Here is a 9,333-nt window from a genome sequence, read left to right as displayed (position 1 = left end):
CCAGTCTAAGAGTTCCCAATTATTCTCTAATGACCACAAATCATTTTATGATAAAAAATAGAATTGCAAATGTTTAAAGAAACACACCAAAGTCCCCCCAAAATTCTATAAATGTGAAAAATGAGTGAACAATGGCCTCTGCTTTTCCTGGCTTTATCAGCTCATCTGAAAGTTGAGCGGAAGGTGACATCTGTATGCGGGGTGCTTGACATGATACATGCAGGGGTCTAACTGGGCTTGAGAAGTTTTGCTTTTCACACCTTGCTACATTTGCAATGTTATTTTTTATTATAAAATGATCTATGGTCATTAGAGAATAATTGGAAAAGCTTAGACTGGACAAACAAACCAACTGGTAGGAGAAACACTCTCATGGCTCAGGAGGAGAAAGGCTCATATTTATCAAGTGAAAATGCTACCAAGAAGCTTGGCAGAAGCCTAAGGTTATGGGGGCGCAGAGATTGTAAGACCTCTTTTATAGAAAAAGAAAAGCAGAAGAGGCAACACTTTCCAAACAATGGACTTCCCCACGGGCCCCCAAGGGATCTGAGGTGACAAAGAGCCCCATGTCATTTGCAAATCCAAGTAGGGTTTCCACCTAAGAAAAGTAAACCAGGGGAGACCAGGACAGCTCCTGGGAACCAGAAAAACTGGCCGCTGGGTCTTGAGTCCTCCTCCCTACCTTGTTGATTCTGCAGGAAGACCCCTCCCCCCTAGTCCAGCTTGATGTATAATGACCCCAGGCAAGGAGGGACCCTTTACTCCCAATAGGACCAGCTGTAAACTGTAATTAAGGCGGTAAAAAAAAAATATTTCAAGGAGCTGAAAAATACCTCAGTGTGGATGGGACCCGGTTGCAGGGACTATTTCAGGACAGGCTCAACAAGATTCCTCAGCAGGTGGCCTGCTAATTTATGGGTTTGCAAAGTTGTGAGATCTTGGGTCAAGAAAAATGATTTAGAAAATGTTTTTTAGCCTCTCAGAGCTTAGAGAGCAGGGCTGGGCTGGGAGAGCAGCCAGGGAGGCTTTGGGGACACTTCCCATTGCTTCCCAAATTCAGGAGGTGTCTTCCCCTGGCAAACTCAGTTTCACGAACATTTGCTAGGGAAATGAGTGCCCTCCGTAGAGCAGCTTTGGAAACACTGGTGGGAGAGAAACCAATTGCAGGCATTGAAAATGGTGGTAAGGACGGGTTTTAAGGGAGAGAGAGAGAGAGAGAGAGAGAGAGAGAGAGAGAGAGAGAGAGAGAGAGAGAGAGAGAGATGTTCTTGGTACTTGATGGGGTTGGCAACCGTTTTCCGTAAAGGGCCAGATAGAAATTTTAGGCCTTGCGGTTTATATGATCTCAGAAGCAGCCACAGGCAATATGTAAATGAATGGCTGCCGTCACTACTAAAGCAGAATTGAGTCGTTGTGGCAGAGACCAGATGGCCCGCAAAGCCCAAAATGTTTACTACTTCTGGGCAATTACAGAAAAAGCCTGTGGACCTCTGAGTATGTTGGGTGGATTACAAGCTAATCAAAGGAAGGAACTCAGGACGAGCAGCCTCCTCAGAGAATCCTTACCCTGTAATCATTGTCAAGAGGAGAGAATCAACTCCAGCCACCACCGCTTGGACCAGGGATTCCTGGTAGGCATCCTTTCAGGGGAAAAGCGGAGACCTGAGGTCAGGAGACCATGGATGTGACATGCGCTCCCTGAGATGTTGGCTCATGTCCTCCTGCTGTAGCTAAGCTCTAAGCTTGTCTCCCTTGGGGCCTTCCTTGACCTGGTCCCACCTATATCTGAGCCTGAACCCCACTGCTCCAGCCTTTCACCTTACATCCCCACAAGGGCCCTTACTTCCCTTCTCCAAGTCCAGAGCCCCCAGTTGACCCACCCTGGCCAAGGGTGGGTCATGTGACATACACCTAAGCCAGTCAGCACTCTGCTGCACTGTAGCCACAGTGATTGATGGGATGAGCAGGTGCTCTAGAAAGAGCCAATAAGAGGCTGTGAGACCATCGACAAGGAAGCTGAAGGAAGATCGCCAAGCTCCCAAGAGCGTCTCGCAGAGGGAAGCCCTGAGAATGGAGTCAGATCATAGAAAGGAAGCCGGCCATGGAGAGAGACCAGATCCGGAGGACAGCATGAGGTGACCTGTGTCCTCAGCACCACTCTCCCCACTTTGAACTTTCCAGTTATTTGAGACGATGAAATTTTCATTCTGTTTGGTCAGATTCAGGTTGCAGCTAAGAGTCTGAACTAATACGCTCTGCCTTCAGTTCTCAACACATCACACACAATTCTTTCTGCCTGGAATGCCCTTCCCAGCATGGGTCACTTGGCTCGCCCCTGCTCATTCTCTAGGGCCAAGCTCAGATGGCAGCCACCTCCTCCAGGAAGCCCTCCTGATCCCCCGACCACCCTGCCCAGCTTGTTTGGCCTCTCCATCTTGGTGTTGGCATGAAACACTCTGTGTACTGCTTTCTAACTGTGTTCAGGTAGTGACACCCATTTATGTCTCTGTACCCCCTACTGTCCCAGAGAAATCATAGGACAGTGACACAGACACAGACACAGACTTTTTTTTTCTTTTTTAATTGATTTCAGAGAAGAAGGGAAAGGGAGAGAGAGAAACATCAATGATGAGAGAGAATCATTGATCAGTTGCCTCTTGCACACCCCACACTGGGGATTGAGCCCCTAACCCAGGCACGTGCTCTGACAGGGAACAGAACCATGACCTCCTGGTTCATAGGTGGATGCTCAACCACTGAGCCACGCTGCTGGGCCACAGACACAGACTTTGGAGACCAACAGACACAGGTTCAAATCCTAGTGTTACTGCTCACCAGCAGTTTGACTCCAGGCAGAGCAACAGCCAGCTGCTTCCTCCTCTGTAAAAACAAACGGGGATGCTAACAATGTCCACATCACAGAGCTGTCATGTCACTGTGCAAAGTGCTTAAGACGGTAGGAGATTTTGTGTGTGTGTGTGTGTGTGTGTGTGTGTGTGTGTGTGTGTTTTAAATCACCTAGGGTACTTTGTAAGTAGAGATGGTCTGTAGCTAATTTAGGCTAGAAAGGAATATATTTGGAAGGCTAAAAATATCAAAGGAAAAGGAAGCTCTCCCTAACCGGCCTCAGACAGGACACAGGCCAGGTATTGCCAGGTGAGGAGCGATCTTGTCCGGGGCTCATAGAGCTGCCGTTGGTTTGCCTTGGCTCAAGAGTCAGACCTGAAGAGGAGCAGGACTGCAGCCAAACCCCACCAAGAAGAGGGCAGTGGCCCTGGCCAGGAGCATCATCCTGATAGGCCAAGGTTGCAGATTTGATCCTCAGTCAGGGCACATACCATACAAGAAGCAACCAGTGGATACATACATAAATGGACCAACAAATTGATATATATATATATATATATATATATATATATATATATATATATATATTATCTCAAATCAATTTTTAAAAAAGAGGGCAGTGCAGGTGAGGGAGAGGGAAGGGGAGAGAGGTAGCTCAGAAGAAGTATTTGGCTGCTCTTACAAAATGGGACATCCATCCCTGCAAACAAAAACCCAATGTCAGTGCCTCCCCCTCTCAGCAGCAGCCAGAGGCCCCCCTGGGTGCCCTCTGGGACCCAGTCTGTGTCTCCCCTTCAGGCCTGGCTTCCAGGGCCACCCACGCCATCAGGCTCTCACTTCTTCGCCTTGGCATGAACTTAAAATTCTTTTACAGAAGCCAAGACATGGAAACAACCTCAGTGTTCGCTGCTGGATGAATGGATACAGGAAGGTGGTATGTATAACTGATGGAATATTATTCAGTCTTCAAAAGGGAGGAAATCCTGCCTTAGTGACATAGATGGACCTTGGGGGCATTGTGCTAAGTGAAGAAGTCAGAGAGAGAAAGACAAGTTCCAAATGACCTCACTTACATGGGAAACCTGAAAACATGGAACTCATAGACAGAGAGATCAGATGGTGGGGGAGGGACACGGGGGAGGGGTCCAAAGGTACAAACTTCTAGTTATAAGATCAGTAACTTCCGGGGGGATAACGTCCAGCATGCTGACTATAGTTAATATATTTGTATTGTATATTTGAAAGTTGTCAAGAGAGCAGATCTTAAAAGTTCACATTATAAGAAAAAAAATTGTAACTGTGGAGAGGTGATGGATATTAACCAGCCTTACTGTGGTGATCATTTTGCAATCTATGCTTACATCAGATCATTCTGTTGCAATGAATACAATGTCATATGTCAGCTAATCTTAATAAAATTGGACAAAAGTAGGAATCATTGTTTTAAGTTGCTCCGGACAGAGCCGGATCCTGGCCACAGGTGCAGCGGCTCCCTCTTCGCAGGCTCTCTGTGCTGTCTCCTTGGCATGGCCTCCGGTGTGGCTGCCTCTGCCGGCGTCATCCAAGTGTTCCTGCCCGAGTGAAGATGGCAAGGACATCATTCTGGAGGAGGCACGGAGGTCCTGGTGGGGGATGTGGGGCAGACAGGTGACGACCCCGACGCCACCTTCAAGATGCTGCCGGACAAAGACTGCCGCTGCGCCCTGTATGACGCAATCTATGAGACCGAGGAGAGCAAGGGGATCTGGAGTTTACCTCCTGGGCCCCTGAGTCTGCACCTCTTAAGAACAAAATGATCTATGCCAGCTCCAAGACTGCCACCAAGAAGAAGCTGACTGGATCAATCATAAGTCACAGGCAAGCTGCTCCGAGGTCAAGGACGTGCCCTCTGGCAAAGAAGCTGGGGGCAGTGCTGTGAGACCCCAGCCCCTGCCTGGAGCATCTGGCAGCCCCAGACCTACCTGTGGGGGGTTGCAGGCTGCCGCCCTCCTGCCAGACCCCAGGGCTGGGGGATCCCAGCAGGGGAGGACAATCCCTTCACCCAGTTGCCAAACAGCCCCCACTCCCTGGACCTCCCTCCTCCCTCCACCCCTGAGAGTTCCGGCCTCCCAAACGGCTTCTAATCTTCTGATTCCTCTTGGGTTGAAGCAGACCAAGTCCCCCCACCCCAGGCACTGGGAGGGCCTGTATTTTTTTTAATGATACCCCTACTTCCCACCTGTTCCCCCCTTTCCATGCTGCCAACTTCTAACAGCAATAGTGACTCTGTTTAGTTCTGTGTGTAAATGGAATGTTGTGGAGATGAGCCCTCCCCAGGCCGCCTGGTTCCTCCCCTTTTCACCTGGGCGTGGCCACTCCTGGAAGCAGGACCAGTGAGGGGCCCTTAATTAAAAAAAAAAAGAAGAAAAACAATAAAAATCCTCACTCAAAGGGGGAAAAAGTTTCTCTGGACATATAGAACAAGTACATAATATAAATATAGATATAGATATACAAAGTCACATAAATGTATAGTGACTGTATTCTATGATTTTGGACTTTTTTTGTAGTCATTTTTCATCCTTTTTTTGCTTGGGCGCCTTCACCTCTTCTCTCCTCTTCCCTTTTTGTTAACTCCCCACCCCAACAAGTAGCCCAGGTTAACAAGCTAACATTTTGTATTTTCCTGTGAACACAGATATTCGTATATATGACCCTTTCCTCATTGTGCTTCTAACTTGGGATTCCATTACACATTCCTGCATCTTTCTCCTCACTTAACACTACGTTGTGGAAATGGCCCAAGGTCAATTGATAGCTCCCCTTCATTGTTCTTATGAGCTGCAGAACATCCCAAGATGCCACATTCTGTGTATAGAATTCTGTCCCTGCAAAACCCAAAATACACCAGCTGTTAAAAGCACACACCCTGGGTTCCAGATAAACACAAAAACAATGCCTTTCCTATACCCTAGCGATAAACATCTAGGAATAAAAATAAGAAAAAAAATTTCATTCACTATAGCAACTGAAATAAAATAGAAATAAATGTAATTAAGAAAGGCAGGGTGCTTTATGAGGAAAACAATGAGCTCTTACTAAATGACATTACACAAGATCAGCAGGAGACATACCATGTCCTTCAATAAGAGAAAGTAAAAATTATGATAGAAATGGAATACAATTCTAATTCAAATTCCAGTAAGACTTCTTTCTCGGAGGGAGATGCTGCGAGTTGAATTAAAGCTTTTAAGAAGGTCCGAGGAAGTGCTATTCCCCAGCATTTGCAAATCTGACCTTATTTGGGAATGGGTCTTGCCAGAGGTAACTATGAGGTGAGTTAAGATGAGGTCATATGCAGTGAGCGGGCCGTACTCCAAGACCAGGGTGTCCTAATGAGAAAAGGAAGGAGCAGGGAGGGGAGCCCCAGGAGGACAGGAAGCAGATTGGAGCAATGAGTCCAGGAGCCAAGGCTCTCTAGCAGTCTCCCACCCCCCCTCGCCCCCCTCCCCCGCCCCCAAGCTGGAGAAAGATGGACCACTGGAGCCTGCAGGGGTGTGGCTCTGCAGGGGTGTGGCTCTGCAGAAGCCCGTGCTTTTGGACGCTAGCCTTCAGAAGTGTGAGAACCCTAGCTGGTTTGGCTCAGTGGATAGAGCGTCCGCCTGTGGACTGAAAGGTCCAGGGTTTGATTCCAGTCAAGGGCACATGTCCAGGTTGCAGGCTCATTCCCAGTAGGAGGCGTGCAGGAGGCTACCGATCAATGATTCTCTCTCATCCGTGATGTTTCTATCTCTCTCTTCCTCTCTGAAATCAATAAAAATATATTAAAAAAATAAGTGTGAGAAAATAAAGGCTTGGGGTACTGGTTGTTTTCTGCCACCCGGCTTGGGGTACTTTGTTATGAACGGAACACAGGTGGAATTAAAGAACTGCCCAATGAATGGATAAAGTCCTGACCCAGATGAACAGATAAAAATGTCCTTTGCCAGAAGAGAGGGTATGCTTGGAAAATTCTCCCAAACTGCAAAAAAATAAGAGCCAGCAAGCAGAGGGGTTCACGGGTGTACCGCTCGGGGCTGGGAGGGCGCTCAGCTGTTAAAGCTGCTGCAGGATTTGCGTCTTGGCGGAACCAGCGAGTTTGGAGAATAGGTTCCCAGAAGACGGTGGCTTCCCCCTCCAACACCCCATTTCCCCACCTGCACCAACTTCTCGTTTTTACCTGAAAGATTCAGAGGGCGACAAGGTTGGTGGCGCAGACTCGCAAAACACAGACCGCTGTGGCCAAGAGGAGCGTGCGTCTCGGGCACCACGTGGGGTTCCCTACCTGGAAAGGACGAGAACTCTTCTCTCCCTCCACGCAGGAGGCCCGGGTTCCCTGGGCCCCGATGCAGCGGCAGCAGGGCCGCTCCAGTCACTCATCCATCTGTTGTGGCCCAAAGTGCAGAGGAGATTCAGATAAAGCCGCGCCCTCAGAGCTCGCAGGGGAGGCAGAGGGAGCAGGTGCACGCATGGAGGGGACCAGAGGGCTGTGGGGCAAGGACAGGAAGCAGGGCGATGGGACCGTCAGCCCGTGGGAGGGTGGCAGGAGGTGCATGCCACACCCAGGCCCCTCCATGGCCATGTACGTACAGACTATGGTCTGTCCCACGAAGGATCATCACTCAGCTGTAGGAAGGAATGGAGCCCTGAGACATTTCCCAGACACAAAAGGCCGCAACCCCTAGTAATTCATTTATAGAAAACTAGAGGCCCGATGCACGAAATTTGTGCATGGGGGTGTGTGTGTGTGTCCCTCAGCCCAGCCTGCACCCTCTCCAATATAGGACCCCTCAAGGGATGTCCAACTGCCCATTTAGGCCCGATCCCGGTGGGATCGGGCCTAAATGGGCAGTCGGACATCCCTCTCACAATCCAGGACTGCTGGCTCCCAACTGCTCACCTGCCTGCCTTCCTAATTGCCCCTAACCTCTTCTGCCTGCCAGCCTAGATCACCCCCTAACCACTCCCCTGCCAGCCTGATTGATGCCTAACTGCTCCCCTGCCAGCCTGTTTGCCCCTAACTGCCCTCCCCTGCAGGCCTGGTCCCCCCCAACTGCTTTCCCCTGCAGGCCTGGGCACCCCCCCCCAACTGCCCTTCCCTGCAGGCCTGGTAACCCCCAACTTCCCTCCTCTGCCAGCCTGGTCACCCCTAACTGCCCTCCTCTGCAGGCTTGATCACCCCCAACTGCCCTCCCTTGCAGGCCTGGTTCCTCCCAACTGCCCTCCCCTGCTGGCCTGATTGCCCACAACTGCCCTCCCTTGCAGGCCTGGTTCCTCCCAACTGCCCTCCCCTGCTGGCCATCTTGGTGGCCATCTTGTGTCCACATGGGAGCAGGATTTTGACCACATGGGAGCAGCCATCTTGTGTCTTGGAGTGATGGTCAATCTGCATATTACTCTTTTATTAGATAGGATGCCTGGAAGAGGCCAATCTACAGAGACTAAAGTACGTTAGTGGTGGTCAGGGGCTGGAGATAGGGATGGGAATGATTGCTAATGGGTAGGAGGCTTCTATCTGAGATGATAAAAATGTTTAAAATGGCCCTGGTCAGCTAGCTCAGGTGGTTGGAGTGTCCTCCCCATACACCAGGATTGTGGGTTTGATTCCTGGTCAGGGATAATACAAGAATCAACCAGTGAATGGATACATAAGTGGAACAACAAATCAATGTCTGTCTCTCTCTCTCTCTCTCTCTCTCTCTCTCTCAAAAGCAATCCTATATAATAAAGAGATAATATGCAAATTGACTGTCACTCCAACGCACAAGATGGCTGCCCCCATGTGGTCAAAGATGGCTGCCACAAGATGGCCAGCAGGGGAGGGCAGTTGTGGGCAATCAGGCCTGCAGGTGAGGATAACTAGGGGCGACCAGACCTGCAGGGGAGGGCAGTTGGGGGCAACCAGGTTGGCAAGAGAGGGCAGTTAGGGGCAACCAGGCTGGCAGGGAAGGGCAGTTAGGGGCAATTGGGCCGGCAGGGAAGCAGTTAGGTGTCAATCAGGCTGGCAGGGGAGTGGTTAGGGGGTGATCAGGCTGGCAGGCAGAAGCGGTTAGGGGCAATCGGGCAGGCAGGCAGGCGAGCAGTTGGGAATCAGCAGTCCTTGATTGTGAGAGGGATGTCACAGATTGGAGAGGTGCAGGCTGGGCTGAAGGACACATATTCCCCCCAAGCCCCTGTGCATGAATTTCGTGCACCGGGCCTCTAGTCAGTAAATAAACATTTTAAATGCACTGTGGGGATGGTGCACATATCTGTGAATGTACTAGTATAAAACATACCACTGATTTGCACGCTGTGGGTGAATTGCATGGTATGTGAATTATATCTTGATGAAGCTGTTACAAAGAGCAGGTGGGAGCTGAGAGCCCTCTGTGAGGTTCAGACAAGGCCTCCTGCAGAGATGACCCTTTATTCAAACCGAGTGACGAGCAAGTACGGCTTCCAGGATATTCTATATCTCCTTTGCCA

This window comes from Plecotus auritus, assembly GCF_963455305.1.
Source record: "Plecotus auritus genome assembly, chromosome: 8".
In the NCBI taxonomy this organism is placed as follows: domain Eukaryota; kingdom Metazoa; phylum Chordata; class Mammalia; order Chiroptera; family Vespertilionidae; genus Plecotus; species Plecotus auritus.
Note: the sequence above shows the minus strand (reverse complement) of the source record.